The sequence below is a fragment of the Gekko japonicus genome, unplaced genomic scaffold (assembly GCF_001447785.1).
Source record: "Gekko japonicus isolate JY-2015 unplaced genomic scaffold, Gekko_japonicus_V1.1 scaffold64, whole genome shotgun sequence".
Lineage (NCBI taxonomy): Eukaryota > Metazoa > Chordata > Lepidosauria > Squamata > Gekkonidae > Gekko > Gekko japonicus.
Window position 1 is genome coordinate 1,155,235 of NW_015170277.1, and position 15,928 is coordinate 1,171,162.

A 15,928-nucleotide genomic window follows, 5' to 3' on the forward strand; every position below is an offset into this window, starting at 1 on the left:
GCAGCCCGCCTCCTTGGGAGCCCCCCTAGCCCCGACCACTGCAAAGCGGCGAAGGTCCCGCTGGGCTGGGCTCCCCCGGTGACCGTCCGGCTGGGTGTGTCTGTGCCTGGGGCGGGGAGGGTCGCCTGTCCGCCGAGGAAGGCGCCGATCCGGCAGGAAAGCAGCCGGGGGGCGAGCCGCCGCGTGGAGCCAGTTCCTCTGGGGTTGCGGAAGGTTTGGGCTCGGGGCCTGCAGGAGCGCGCCGCCTGCCCTGGGCGAGGGTGGATCTCCCTCCAGAAGGGAGACCCCCGCCGGATTGCCGCTGCCGCTTCCTCCGGCTCTGAGCTCCTCCTGTGCGGGTTGCCAACTCCTGCTTGGGAGATGCCAGGGGAGGGTGAGGTGTTTGGGGAGGGCGCTCCGCCGAGCGTATTGCCAGAGCGCCCACCTTTCCACGTCATCCTTTCCCCCCCAGGGGAGCTGATCTCTGTCGCCGGGAGAGCCGTTGCAATTCCGGGAGATCTCCATCCCCCGCCTGGAGGTTGGCAACCCTCCGATTGGCGGAGGGGAGCGGATGGGCAGCCTGAGGTCACCTCCCAAGTCCCTCTGGGGCACCGGTTTCCTGAAGGTGCCAAGGGATGCCGAGTTGGGATTGTCAGCTATCCCATTGAGTTCTATGGCTGTGCTTTCTGACAGCCACTTGATATGCAGGGACTGGCGCTTGCAGGTTCTGTTCTGGTTTTCGGACCTGGGCAGGTATCCTTCCAGGGGGGTGGCTGCAGAAGGAGCCCACGGTGCCCTAACCGCACTAACCAGACGTATTTCCAGCGGGAGCTTTTGGGAAGTCAGGTCCCGTGACCTTAGATGCCTCGGAGCAGACGTCCGTAAAAAGAGTAATCAATTCCGTCTGGGTGGTTGAGGACCACTCCCAGCTGTGGATAGACAGACATGCGCTCTGATGTGTCCCGTGAAGTGAGCTCTTGACTCATGCAGAACCACGCCAGAATAAATCTGGTTAGCTTCTCGACAGCCACTGGAGTCCTCTTTTCTTTGGTGCACGTTGAGATCCTCTTTTAAAGGCGCCAGAGTGACTTGAGGTTGGCTTGTTTTCTTCCTAGCCGCTTGGCCACCTTGTGTGTGTGTGTGTTCGGTGCCCTCCAGTGGCTACTGTTCCCTCTAAGCTGAGTTAGCGTGAGCTAGCTCACCATTTTTTAGCCTCCGGCTCACACATTTTTTGTCTTAGCTCAGGAAGGATGGCTCCAGAGCAAACGAATTTATGCATTAGCCAAATGGCTCGCTCTCAGCTTTAATGCCAGGAGCTCACAAAGTAGACTTTTTGCTCACAAGACTCCACAGCTTAGAGAAAGCACTGCTTCCAACTCATGGCGACCCTTTGGATTAATGCCTTCCAAACCATCTTCTCGTTAACAGCCTTGCTCAGGAATTGCAAACTGAGGGCGTTTGTGGCTTTCTCGGTTGGGTTGACCCATCTCATGTTGGGTCTTCCTCTTTTCCGGCTGCGTTCCATAGCGGCACAAAAGGACAAGGAGAGAGAGGGGCCGTTGCTTTCTCTCCTGACACTTAAAACACCACTCCTGTGCTAATGCCGGTATGCATGGGCGATGGTTGTCAACATGGGTCAGAGAGCGAAGGAGCTGTTTTTCAACGGAACGCATGCACACAGACATTAGCGGAAGACTGGTCCTTTCAGACCCAGGCGTGAAAACGCCCCTTTTCCTTGGTAACTTCTGATTTCTCCACGTGCCGGTCCAATCACAGAAATCCCTCACCGTGTGAAATGATGCAGTAAAGTCACCATGGAGATCTTTTGTCTCATATGTGTGTGTTTGGTTCAGGAGGGCAGGCGGTAGAGGCCTCTCATGGGCCACAGTCGCCAGTATCAGAGTGCCTGCAACGGATGGCTCTTAGCTTAGCCTTGGTTTTAGCCCCGCGTGCAGATTTGGGGGCAAAGGTGCTTTCAGAGGATGGATTCCACGTGTACATTCTGAGAAGCACTTTCAGGTGTGAGGGCCGTACCGTGTCAACTGCTGCATGTGTTTATTGGCTTTTGGAAACTGTTAAGAAGCAAACGGTGTCGTGGGATTTTTAAAAATTCGTCCCTGTGTGGTTTGGCTTTGCTGGAGCAGCTGGGGGTACTAATGGTACAAATTGGCAGCTGGTGTTCTTTGCCTTCTAGGAAAGGCTAGCAAACCTTTGAATACGGTGTGTTGCCCAATTCTAGGTTACATCAGGCTTCATAATGATGACAGCGGTAAATGTGCATGGGGTCAGCATTACCAAAATGCTTATTTATTAATGCTCGGGGCTTTTTAACTAAGCGATGTGGCCTGCTTGGCATTAATTATGGAGCACTTTTTGATCTGTCTTCCTGGATCAGACCAGAGACCGAACAGCCATCCAGTTGCCTCCCGATTGCTCCCAAGGGGGGCAAAATGACAGAAACCCCACCCCATGCAGCTTTTCTCCCAGCTTTGGGTATTCAGAGGTCCAGTGCCACTGTACATGGAGGTTCGCCTTAGCTGTCCCAGTGAATACTTGTTAGTTGTCCAGAAATTAATTTTTTTAATGTTTCGAAGCTGTTACCATTTCTTCTATCTGTGAGTTCCATAAGCTAATTGCGCACACCGTAAATAAGTATTTTCTGTTATTGGCCAGGTTCAACTCACCCCAGTCTCTGGTCCCATATGAGAGAGAGAAAATATATGTTACCTCCTTTGTAACTTTATAAATGAATCACGTCCCCGCTTAACCCAAGTCATCTGGATTTTTTTGCAAATGACTTTCTTGATGCATTGGGCCCTCCTGATTTTCTTAAAGCCGCCTTGGGGCTGCTCCTAGTATGTCAGCCGGCGGAGCGTGTGTTAATGCAGTCGGTGTTTCTGTAGCCCACGTTATCTGGATTCTCAAGGATTTCACAGCTCTGTGCGTGTGGGTGGGTTTGCGTCGAACAAAATGGCTGTTTCGAATCCTCCCGAGTGAGGTTTTGAGTCCAGTGAAAAGAACGACCTTCTGTACTTGGAGACGGGGGAATTGTGATAGGTCAGTCAGGGGAAACAAAGCGTCCGGTTGTCCCTTTTAAAATAAATTCCTTTCAGAGGAACTTCTTGTTCTCGCGCTGGTTGATTCCTTTTTCTCGGCTCCCTTTTTTGTCCTGGTACTTCTTTGCTTTATCTCTCTCTTTTTTTCTCCCCCACACAAGCTGCAAAGTGTTACCTCTGTAGATTCTCAACGTTCCCATCTGCTGACTGTGGTTCCTCCATTCCCGGACTGCACATGGCTAGTGGAATGTTGGCAAGGCGCGCGGGTCATTTCCCCCCACACACACTGCCCGCCCTCTCTCGTCCTTCGTGGCTTAATTTTTCCAAGATAATCTTTGGACTAAAATTTGGGCTTTCCATGGGCTGGTTTGTGCAGTTGACCTGGGCTTGGACTGCAGCTCTGTTCCAGGTGTGGACATGCATGTTTGTGCTGGGATTGTGTACTTCAATGGTCCCTATGGGGGAAACTCCCTGCATGCAGAAAGCCAGCATGACAGGTATAAGGATTCCACCAGACCTTCTGTCTGGCATAAACTGGTGTCCAGTGAGGGGTTTTATGTTTCTTCAGAGGGAACTTTTCAGACATGCCTCCCGCCGCAGCGGCGGAGGCCAGATAATTCTGCTATTTTTTCCAGAAGCGGAACTTACATTGGCGTGGTCCACGTGAGGAAGGAGGGAAAGGCTTGAGCCCTTACAAACGGGATTGATTTATCTACACCCTGTGTGACCCAGAGCTGAGGTGTGCTGTGAAATCCAAGTGCAAAGACGGCTTAAGTCTAGGGAGGAGGGGCTGTGGCTCAATGGTAGAGCATCTGTTTTGTATGCAGGAGGTCCCAGGTTCGATGCAATGCATCCCATGAATTGTATCAAATTCTAATAAACGTTATTGCAGTGACGCCCCCTGGAATTCTGTGCTTCCAGTTGCCAGTACAGACAGCCACCCTCACTCGTGCGTAGAGGCCCAGTTCTGCATTCCTGTAACGCCCCAGCAACCAGTCCTGTGTGCGCCAAACCTATTCCCCTCTAAGTAATGTCTATATGGAAGAAACTGGTGGGCAGGGCAACTGGGTGCATCTTCTAGGCACAGCCAGCCCCTGGAAGGAGATGCTGGCATGGAAAGTCCTGCGAGGTTTTCCTTGCTGAGTGGAGCAGTGGGGAACCAGACTGGGAAAGCGGCGGCCGAATTGTTCTGGGTTGCATCTGCACAGGGCAGTGGTTGAACTGCGGATTCCAGCAGAATCCGGGGCCATGTCTGGAGTGAACTCTAGGGTAGATTTGAAGTGGTCCCCTCCAAGGAATTAACACAGAGGGTGGCTGGATTGAAGGGCTCCATCCCCACTGTCCTTTAGATTAGAGAGCCAGTTTGGTGTGATGGTTATGAGCGGCGGACTCTGATCTGAAGAACCGAGTTTGATTCCCCACTCCTGCATGTAAAGCCAGCTGGATGACCTTGGGCCCGTCGCCGTTCTTTCAGAGCTCTCTCAGGCCCTTAAATCAAGTCTAGCTCACCACCTAGTGGCACACAACTCTGAGAGCTAGAATTTACAGCTGCCAGACAATCATAGGATCTCCGGCTAGTCCACACACAATGCGGTACGATAGTTAATTGGTTCTGTGTCCTTTAGAGCTCCGGAGGCAGCGGAAGAGGGCCCCGCCTCCTCCCACCTGTTCCTTCTGGCACCCCCTCCCCTCTCCTGTTGTGGTGTGCAGAAATCCAGGTGTGCCACACAGCAGGCAGCAGAGGCGGAGGAAACGACAGGATGGCAGAAGAAGGTTGAAGGAGGCGTCGCTGGAGTTGCCAACCCCCTAGAGTTCTTCTAGGATGACAACATCTCCAGACTGTGGACATCAGTTCCCCCACGGGGGGGGGGGGGGGGGGAGTGGGGGGATAGTAGCTTTAGTGGGCGGACTCCCTGCTCTTCCCAAACTCTCCCCTCCCCAGGCATGCCCCCCCCCAAAAAAATATCCAGGAATTTCTCAACCCAGAGCTGGCAACCCTAAGTTGCCTCTGAAGACATAAAGGGGCCGAGAGGGACCATGACCCAATGACAGAGCCTCTGCTTGGCATGCAGAAGGTTCCAGGTTCAATCCTCGGCATCACCAGTTGAAAGGGCCAGGCAGGAGGTGATGGGAAAGACCTCAGCCTGAGACCCTGGAGAGTCAAGACGTGGGGCTGCAGCTCAGTGGTAGAGCCTCTGCTTGGCATGCAGGAGGTCCCAGGTTCAATCCCCGGCATCATCAGTTAAAAAGGACCAGGCACGAGGTGATGGGAAAGACCTCAGCCTGAGACCCTGGAGAGCTGTAAAGAGGGGCAGTGGCTCAGTGGCAGAGCCTCTGCTTGGCATGCAGAAGGTCCCAGGTTCAATCCTCGGCATTTCCAGTTGAAAGGACCAGGCAGGAGGTGATGGGAAAGACCTCAGCCTGAGACCCTGGAGAGTCATGAAGTGGGGCTGCAGCTCAGTGGTAGAGCCTCTGCTTGGCATGCAGAAGGTCCCAGGTTCAATCCCCGGCATCATCAGTTTAAAAGGACCAGGCAGGAGGTGATGGGAAAGACCTCAGCCTGAGACTCTGGAGAGTCATGAAGTGGGGCTGCAGCTCAGTGGTAGAGCCTCTGCTTGGCATGCAGAAGGTCCCAGGTTCAATCCCCGGCATCATCAGTTTAAAAGGACCAGGCAGGAGGTGATGGGAAAGACCTCAGCCTGAGACCCTGGAGAGTCATGAAGTGGGGCTGCAGCTCAGTGGTAGAGCCTCTGCTTGGCATGCAGAAGGTCCCAGGTTCAATCCTCGGCATTTCCAGTTAAAAGGACCAGGCAGGAGGTGATGGGAAAGACCTCAGCCTGAGACTCTGGAGAGCTGCTGCCAGTCTGAGTAGACAATACTGATCTTGACGGACCAGTGGTCTGATTCAGTGTAAGTTAGCTTCATGTGTGTTCATGTGAGCATGTCTGGGTTGCACAGTGGCCAGGGAACGAGCAGAACAAGACGGCTGGATTGGGGAGCCGGGCTACCGGGGAGGAGGCAGAGAGGTGACTGAAATCCTTGGAATGAGGTCAGGCAGAGCCCGAGGCCTGAGCAGACAGAGAGTCATTTATGGCCCAGCATGGCCTTGTGCATGTATCCGCACATGTGCCTGTCGGGGTGCAGTGGTGGGACCTGTTCTGCCGCCAGTCTGTCCTGCTGCAAGGACCGTCGGCTGCCGGCTGACCGACCAGGAAGTTCCTGGTTGCTCTTGATGGCTAATATTGAGCCAAAGCATATATTGAAAGGGTGGAGGGGGAGACACACCCTTTTCCCGGCGGCTCATTTAGACTGGGTGCTTATTGATGGATTTATAATGCTGACTGGCCTCTGCATCAAAAAAAAAAGTGTTCAGGCAGCCATCACGGTTAAAAGCAATGAAACACCCACAGATTATAACAGCGATGGAGCTCTGCCAGAAGGACTTTTGGGACAGGACGGTGTCAGAGAGAGAGAGAGAGAGAGAGAGAGAGAGAGAGAGAGAGAGAGAGAGAGAGAGAGAGAGATATTAATAATGCTAATCTCTCAGGGGAGGAGGGAGTTCTGCCAAATGGTGTCACGACAGAAAAGGCTCTGCTTAGAGAGGAGAAGAAGAGATTGGATTTATCCCCCGCCCTTCACTACCCAAAGGAGAGCAGCTTACAATCTCCTTTCCCTTCCCCTCACCACAACAGACACCCTGTGAGGTAGGTGGGGCTGAGAGAGCTCTTTTGAGAACTGGTCCTGAGAGAACTTGTGACTGACCCAAGGTGACACCAGCAGCTGCATGTGGAGGAGTGGGAAATCAAATCCGGTTCTCCCAGATTAAAGTCCATGGTCCATGCTCCTAACCACTACACCGAACTGGCTCTCCACCAGTGTTACCTCTAAGCTGAGGTAACTCACAGTTTTTGACCCTCCGGCTCACACATTTTTGTCTTATCTCAGGAAGGATGGATCCGGAGCAAAATAATTTCTGCAGCAGCCAAATCGCTCTCTCACAGTTTTTCACAGGTTGAGAAACTCCTGGAGATTTGGGGGTGGAACCTGGGGAGGACAGGGCACTCAGTGGAGTACAGCGTCACAGAGCCCACCCTCCACAGCAGCCATTTCCTCCAGAGGTGCTGATCTCCGTAGTCTGGAGGTGAGCTGTAATTCTGGGGGATCCCCAGGTCCCACCTGAAGGCTGGCATCCGTAGCCCTGCCCCAGATGCTGAACACAGGAAGCATCCTGGTATCGAGTCAGACCTTCAGTCCACCTTTGCCCGGCTGTGCTTGCTCGGACCGGCAGCAGCTCTTGAGAAGAGAAGGTGTTTCCCCAGATCCTTTAACTAGAGACAGCAGGGATTGAGTCTGGGAACTTCGGCCTGCAGGGCTGATGCGCCTTCCCTGAGCCTGACCCCTCAGGCTTTCCAAGGAGCTGTGGAACGGCAGATTAAAAGGCCAAGTGCTCACAGAGCTGGTAAAACAGCCACCACCACTTTTTGCCCTGTCTGTGAGGCAATGGGCTTTGTTCACACACGAACCTGCTTCTCGAGTCAGGCCTAGGGTTGCCAGCCGACAGAGATCCGCGCCTCTGGAGAAAATGGCTGCTTCGGAGGGTGGAGTCTAGGCCATTGTACCATCCTTAGGCCCCTCCCCAAATTCTGCCCTCTCCTGGCTCCGCCCCCTCAAAGTCTCCAGGTATTTTCCAACCCAGACCTGGCAACCCAGTCAGGTCTTTTACTGAAACCTTTCTCTGCATGTGTTCCCTTTTGAAATTACCAGAGAGGGGACCAATGCTCCCTCTAAGCTGTGGAGTCTTGTGAGCAAAAATTCTACTTGGTGAGCTCCTGGCATTAAAGTTGTAAGTGAGCGATTTGGCTGCTGCATAAATTGGTTTGCTCTGGAGCCATCCCTTCCTGAGCAAAGACAAAAATGTGTGAGCTGGAGGCTAAAAAACTGTGAGCTAGCTCACACTAACTCAGCTAAGAGGGAACACTTGGAGGGGACTTGTCTGATGGAAGCTGACGAACGGCCACCTTAATTGGGTTTGCTTGGTGCCGATACTGAATTATTTTCAGCCCCAAGAGAAGGTAGCCCCACCTCCCCTTGCGCTTTTTGTCAAAGACAGTGAACTTTGATTTTATTGATCTGTGATTGTTGTCTGCTTATAAAGTTTTCTAAAAAGTTAAAATCACATCATAAAATAGGATGGGGAAATGTTCAGCCTAGCACAAGGCCAGGATTATCCCTTTTTGCATATTCTCCAGTGTTTCACAGGGAAAAATAGGGGACATGGTTCCCAGCTCTGAATTGGGAAATTCCTGGAAATTTTGGAGGTGAAGCTTGGGGAGGGGCGGGGCTTCAGTGGGACATAATGTCATAGAGCCTGCCTTCCAAAGCAGCCATTTTGTCCGGGGGAACTGATCTCTTGTAACGTGGAGACTAGGTGTAATCTCCAGCCACCACCTGGAAACTAGACACCCTAAACATGGGTAGCATCTCCTTTCCTACAGAGAATAGTTGCTTGAACCCTTCCCATCCTACACTGTTAAGCGTTCAGTTACGCTCCCTCTGCTTTGTAGTGTATTGATTTTCTCAGCAATTTGTCTGTCTAACACTGTTCCAAAAGCTGAGATGGTGTTTGTTCTTCTGGGTACAAATAAGAGAAAAAAGTTTGAGTCCAGCAACAAAGTTTAGTTCTGGGTGTAAACATTCATGTGCATGCACACTTCTTCAAAGACACAAAAGCTTATACCCAGAATTAAATTTTGTTGGTCTTGTAAGAGAGCCAGTTTGGTGTAGTGGTTAAGTGCGTGGACTCTAAGCTGGGAGAAACGGGTTTAATTCCCCACTCCTCCACTTGCAGCTGCTGGATGACCTTGGGTAAATCACAGGTTCTTTCAGAGCTGTTCTCTCAAGGACAGTTTTCAACGAGCTCTCTCAGCCCCACCTACCTCACAGGGTGTCTGTTGTGGGGAGGGGAAGGAGTTTGTAAGCTGCTCTGAGACTCCGAGTGAAGGGCGGGGTATAAATCCAATCTCTTCTTCTCTTCTTCTTCTGAAGTGCCTCTGGACACAAACTTTGTTGCTTCAGACCAACACGGCTACCCACCTGAATCTAGGTACAAATAAGTTAGAGAAATAGTCGTTTACAAGACGTTATCAACGGTCCAGAACGTATCTCCGCAGCAGTTGTATGTGATAGGTGGCTAGCCACATACCTGACGCCTCAACATGCATGCAGTGTTGGATTAGATTGCTTTTGGGCCTCTTAGCACTGCCTAGTTTTATTTCCACATTAGTTTGGGGCCATGGCTGAACACTTTATAAATTAATTTGAGAAGACAAAGCCTTCTAGGGGAAAAAGGGTCTGCTCTTCCAAAATTAGTTGCGAAGGGTATCCATTTCGGTCTGCATAGAACAGCTAGATTTGAGTTCGAAAGGACTTTAGAGACCAGAAAGGGTATCAGGGCATAAGCTTTCAAGAGTGGAGTTCCTGTCATCAGAGACAAAATTATTTGTTGCTGCAGCTATGGTGATAACCATTCGCAGCAAAGAGGCTCGGCAAAAGAAATGGGAATTTTAGACTGGCCCGACGTGTCGGTTGCTGGCTTCAGTCTCACTCCCTCGACATTTATTTGTCCGTAAAAACCCAGCCCAGTTCAGCTCTGACCAATTTTTTCTCACCCTGCAGCAACTGAGGAATGAATTAATTCTGAACTGACATATGAATAGGTGCTTTAAAAGATCACTTCCCTGGCCTGCAGCTAAGAGGAAGCAACAGTCTTGCGAAAGTTCGCACTCCGTAGATCAAAGCGTGACTTGTCTGAAAGGCTGCAACTGCGTTTTTCTTAATGAAAAAGAAAATAAGGTGCCAGTTCTTTGCTTTCCGCTGCGCCATAGAAGCAGAAACAAATATCGTGTGGAACGTGGTGGAATCGCTCCTCTAAAGCAAGTGCTGGAGACCGGATGAAACCATGTTGTTGGCCTTTGAAGGGCCGCTGGACTTTTTTGTTCTGCAACAATAGACTATAACACGGCTAGCTCTGTTGAAACGGTGTGAAGAGGGAAGATTGCTGGCTAGGGATTATTAGGCAAGGGACTGCAAATGAAACTGCTTGTGTGGTGATGTTCCTGTATAGATGTACGGCATGCCCTCATTTGGAACACTGCATGCAGTTCTGGTTGCTTTATCTCAAAAAAGACATTGATGGGGAAAGTGCAGAAGAGGGAAACCAAGATGATAACGGAGGGTCCGTTTAGAAACTAAGCGACTAAGCAGAGGTGTGATATTATATGTATCCAATGCCATCAAGTCGCAGCCGACTTACGGCAACCCCATAGGGTTTTGAAAGCGAGAGATGTTCAGGGGTGGTTGGCCATTGCCCGCCTGGTCTGCATAGCAACCCTGGTCTCCCATCCGAATGCTAACCATGGCTGACCCCGCTTGGCTTAGAATAGGGGTGGCCGAACATAAGAGCCACATAGAATAAAAGTCAGACGTTTGAGAGCCGCAAGACACGAACAAATATTGCACACGCCTTTATGTTTAAAATATGCAAATTTGCTTTTTATTAACATTGAACGAGGCTACCAAAAATAAACACAAAGGGGGTAAAAACAGATATTGATAATGATATTTATTTGTCCAGTTATATTTATTTGTTTGCTGGTGATATTTATTTCTCTAAGAGAGAAAAAGATATAAAAGTGGAAAGAATGAAAGAAGTGGAGAGGGAGAGAGAGAGAGAAACAAAGAAAGCAAATAGACGGGAGGGAGAAAAAGTAGGCTGCCCCTTCACTTCTCCAGCTGCCCTTCCGGGAGACTCACAATATGTGTGAAAGAGCCCTTTCACACGTATTGGCTCTTTCACACGTATTGTGAGGCTCCCGGAAGGGCAGCTGGAGAAGTGAAGGGGCAGCATAGTTTTTCTCCCTCCCGTCTATTTGCTTTCTTTGTTTCTCTCTCTCTCTCCCTCTCCACTTCTTTCATTCTTTCCACAGTTTGGCCACCCCTGGCGTAGAAGATCTGACAAGATCAGGCAAGCCTGGGCCATCCACGCCAGGGCAGGGGTATGATTGCAGCTTGTGCGATCATACTATTAGACACGGGGCCGAGAAAGTGGGTAGAAAGAACTCCCCTCCTCCGCCCACGATGCCAGCATTCAAGGGGCATCCGCTTCAGTTGATGGGCAATGGATTCCAGGTGGACAAAAGACAATACTTCTTCACTCAACAAATAACTGAATGGTGGGGTTCGCAGCCTGTGGGCATGGTGATAGCACAGATGGTTTTAAAAGGGGGTTTACACTGCTGTTTTGGAAATAATATAAACAAGTGTAGAGGAAGAAGAAGAGGAGGAGATTGGATTTATTCCCGCCCTTCACTACCTGAAGTAGTCTCAGAGCTGCTTACAGTCTCCTTTCCCTTCCTCTCCCCACAACAGACACCCCCTGTGAGGCAGGTGGGGCTGAGCGAGCTCTGACAGAGACTGCTCTTTTTTCAGGAACAGCTGTGCCAGAACTATGGCTTGCCCAAGGTCATCCAGCAGGTGCAAGTGGAGGAGTGGGGAATCAAACCCGGTTCTCCCAGCTTAGAGTCCGCGCACTTAACCACTGCACCAAACTCATGGGGGAGTTCCCCCTCCACACACTTTGCTGGGCCCGTGCCCACTGCAACTCCTGGCCTGTGCTGTTTTATTGGGGGGGAGGGTTTGAAGCCCTCTGTGTATTTTTTTTAATTTTCAGATTTTTTAACAGATTTAGCTACACGCAGATGGGGAGCCACATGTGGCTAGTAGTGTATAGATAAGGGCAGGCCTGCTGGATCAGACCAGTGGTCCACTTAGTGTAGCATCCTGTTGCACACAGTGGCCGACCGTATACCCCCCCCAAAGCCTATAAGCGGGACACAGACACCCAAGCCCCCTCCCCTTTTCGTTTGCCCCAGCAGAGGATATTCTGAGGCGCATTGCATCTGAACATGGAAGTACCATTGAGACATTACGACTAATATCCATTGGTAGATCTCTCCTCCTGGTATTGCTCATTTCCTGTTTAACCGTGGCCATTATCGCAACATCCTGTTCTTAAAGTAGAGATATATTTTGAGGTTTCCCAATCAGTCACTTGACTAGAGAACGGGCCTTGAACATGTAACAAAGAATCCCCTTTCCTCTTCAGGGCTGCTTAAGTTATCTTCTTGCCCCTTTTCATCATTGGCATTCCCGAACCAGTTGTTTCCTTTATGCGTTTTCTCTTGAGGCTGTTTATTGAGTTAGGTGCCCATTATATGCCATGCAACTGATGCAAAAATAACACTGGAAATTGCACAGGGGAGGTTTGGCACAAAGAAATGGAAAAGGGCACAAATAATCAAGGTGCACAGATTCAATTAGCACAAGAGGGAGGCGAAGTCAAACCGGGGTTGCGGACTTCGGTAGCAGCCGTAGCATTGCAGCCCTTGGAACACTCGCTGGATAATAACAGGGCATTTTCCAAAGGACTGCCTCTTTGTCTGCTCTGACCTCGGCCTCTTTGCTGTGGAACCTCTGCCGCTTCTTCATTTTCCATTGTCCCGTGCCAATCCACTTCCTTTTTTGGTACCGTTTCTGATGTGGGTTTTCAGGAACGGGGGCTTAGGGCAGTGGCTAAGGGTTCAGCCTCTTCGGCACTGTTCCTGGTCAATGGGATAATTATTTACATGCGATGGCTGGCAGAGGTCCCAAAGGGCAGACCCTAAAGCTGATGGAAAACTCGCCTCTGGGAGCAGCTGACTGCTGCCGTGTGCAGCGCATTGATGGGATTTTACCAAAGCGTGGCTGTGATAAGCTCACAGGCGGCTTTTACTCAGCAGGGGAGGGGTGCCCGGGGGGAAATGCGTGTCATAGATTTTACTCAGTGTCGATGGGCAGGCTGGCGTGCTGGCACCGAAGCGCTTACACCCTGTGGTATTCAGGGTCATGGCCAATGCTCCCTCTAAGTTGTGGAGTCTTGTGAGCAAAAATCCTACTTTGTGAGCTACTGGCATTAAAGTTGTGGGCGAGCGATTTGGCTACTGCATAAATTGGTTTGCTCTGGAGCCCTCCTTCCTGAGCGGAGACAAAAATGTGTGAGCTGGAGACTAAAAAACTGAGCTAGCTCACACTAACTCAGCTTAGAGGGAACACTAGCTCGTGGCTATATTCCTGTAGTTTAGTTTGGGCCTGTAGCAGTTGCTCTGTACAGGTTAATGCCCAGCTTGAACCCACATCCGTGATGCACAGGGTAGTTCTAGAAACTACGGACTGGGGGGGGGGGACTGTAAACCAACAAGTCCCCCATTCAGATCTCACCCAGAGGCCTTGTCTCTTGGATCCTTTGAACAGTATGTGAATCGTAAGAGTAATATGCCTTAAGAAAAGGGGTGGCCAAACTGCAGCTTGGGAGCCACATGCGGCTCTTTCACATGTACGGTTCCCGGCAGAGCAGCTGGGGGAGTGAAGAGGAGGTATACTTTTTCTCCCTCCCTTCTTTCCCGCTCCCTCCCATCTATTTGCTTCCTTGGTTCTCATTCCTTCTCTCTCTTTCTTTCCACCTCTTTCATTCTTTCTTTCCACCTCTCTCCCTTTTTCTCTGTCTCTTAGACAAATAAATATAGTTAGCAAACAAATATTGGACAAATGAATATCATCATCAATATCTGTTTCTACCCCTTATGTTTTTATTTTTGCCGGTCTCGTTTAATGTTAATAAAAAGCAAATTTGCATATTTTAAAATAAAAGCGTGTGTGTAATATCTGTTCCTGCCTTGCGGCTCTCAAACACCTGATGTTTATTCTATGTGGCTCTTCCGTTGAGCAAGTTTGGCCACCCCTGGTCCAGTCGCAGTTGGCCAGGGGTCATTTCGTAGAAAAAGAGGTGCAGGAGCTCATTAGCATAACTCATTAGCATAACTTATTTGCATATGCCACACCCTCTGACATCACCGGAAGTGTGTCAGAAGGCAACAGCCACTGCTCAGGCTCCACTGGACTGTTTTGGATTGCTAACTATTAGGGGGGAAGGGGAACGTGCAGATCTGTCCTTGCAGAGGAGGGAGAGCTTGTACCTGAATAAAACTTGGTCTTAAAGGTGCCACTGGACTGTTTTGGACCGGGGGGCCGGGGAGAGCTCTGCAACTTACCTGGCTACTTCTTGCTCTGACTGAGGGCTGCTGGGAGCAGGGGGTGGGGCTTGTTGCATGTGCCCAACCCCTGGGCTCTTTACTGCCGGAGCTCCGCTCCCGCAGGAAATGACCCCTGTTAAAGACTAACAAAATATGTGGCAGGGTATGAGCTTTCGTGAGTCACTACTCACTACTAGTTGAAAGGGAGTCCATCTGTCCTATTTATTGGAAAGTGGAGTGATTTCAGATGCCGAATGATATTAGCAAGCAAATGACAATAGCAAGTGAACAACAATAGCAGGTGTGGTAGAATTTAGGTGAGATATGCTGAGGGGTCACAGGTGCTGATCTCTCTGCCTTAAGAAAGTTTGAGTCCAGTGGCACTGTTAAGACCAACAAAGAAGAAGAAGATTGGATTTATACCCCGCCCTTCGCTACCCAAAGGTGTCTCAGACCGGCTTACAAACTCCTTTCCCTTCCCCCCCCACAACAGACACGCTGTGAGGCAGGTGGGGCTGAGAGAGCTCTGAGAGAACTGCTCTTTTTTCAAGAACAGCTCTTATCAGAACTACGGCTTGCCCAAGGTCATCCAGCCAGGTGCGAGTGGAGGAGTGGGGAATCAAACCCGGTTCTCCCAGATTAGAGTCTGCGCACTTCACCACTACACCAAACTTATAAGCTTTCGAGTGCAGGCACCCTTCTTCAGATCCAGAAAGTGGGTAGAAATAACCTTTTCTCCCTCTCCCACAATGCCAGATTTCAAGGGGCATCCCCTTAAGATGATGGGCAGTAGATTCCCGATGGACAAAAGAAAATACTTCTTCGCTCAAGAAATAACTAAATGGTGTGTGCACACGAAAGCTTAACCCTTGGATAAAGTTTTGTTGGTCTTAAAGGTGCCTGACTGGACTCTAAACTTGTGCTGCTGCTTCAGACCAACATGGCTACCCACCTGAATCTACCTTAAGAGAGTAAGGATTGCCTGCTGGGTCAGAGCAGAAGTCCCTCCCCTCAGCGGTTTCCAAGAGCTAACAATCAGGTGCTCAGAACAAAAGAAGAAGAGGAAATTGGATTTCTATCCCACCCTTCACTCGGAGTCTCAGAGCGGCTTACAAACTCCTTTCCCTTCCTCTCCCCACAACAGACGCCCTGTGAGGTAGGCAGGGCTGAGAGAGCTCTTTTCAGAACTGTCCTTGAGAGAACAGCTGTGCCGGAACGATAGCTGGCCCACGGTCATCCACCCTCCCCAAAGCGGGCTCAGGGTGGATCACGCAGGGCCCGCGGAGCTACCCTAGCTGTTGATAGATCTGTCCTCTGCTGTCTTTCTTCTTGTAGGGAACTGACATAAGAACATAAGAGACGCCAATGTTGGATCAGGCCAAAGGCCCATCCAGTCCAACACTCTGTTACACTGTGGCCAAAAATACCAGGTGCCATCAGGAGGTCCACCAGTGGGGCCAGGACATTAGAAGCCCTCCCACTGTTGACCCCCCCCCCCCAAGCACCAAGAAGACAGAGCATCACTTGCCCCAGAGCCCCTATCTATACCTTGTGGCTAATAGCCACTGATGGACCTCTGCTCTATATGCTTATCCCCTTTGGGGCCGTCCATGCTTGTAGCCGCCACCACTTCCTGTGGCAGTGAATTCTGACATGTGTTTTGATTTGATATTAACATTCAGATTTAAGAGAGCAAGGGTAAGACTAAAATGTGATATAGATTTAGAAAATGGAGGCCCACAATGACAACAAGAACAGGGGAAAGAG

At 50.4% G+C, this 15,928-nt stretch overlaps 1 protein-coding gene across 3 annotated transcripts in view; it reads left to right on the forward strand.

The window, feature by feature from the left end:
• CAMKK2 (calcium/calmodulin-dependent protein kinase kinase 2, beta) overlaps nt 1-15,928 on the forward strand; it is a 72,246-nt gene that overhangs the window by 188 nt on the left and 56,130 nt on the right. The window lies entirely within an intron of this gene.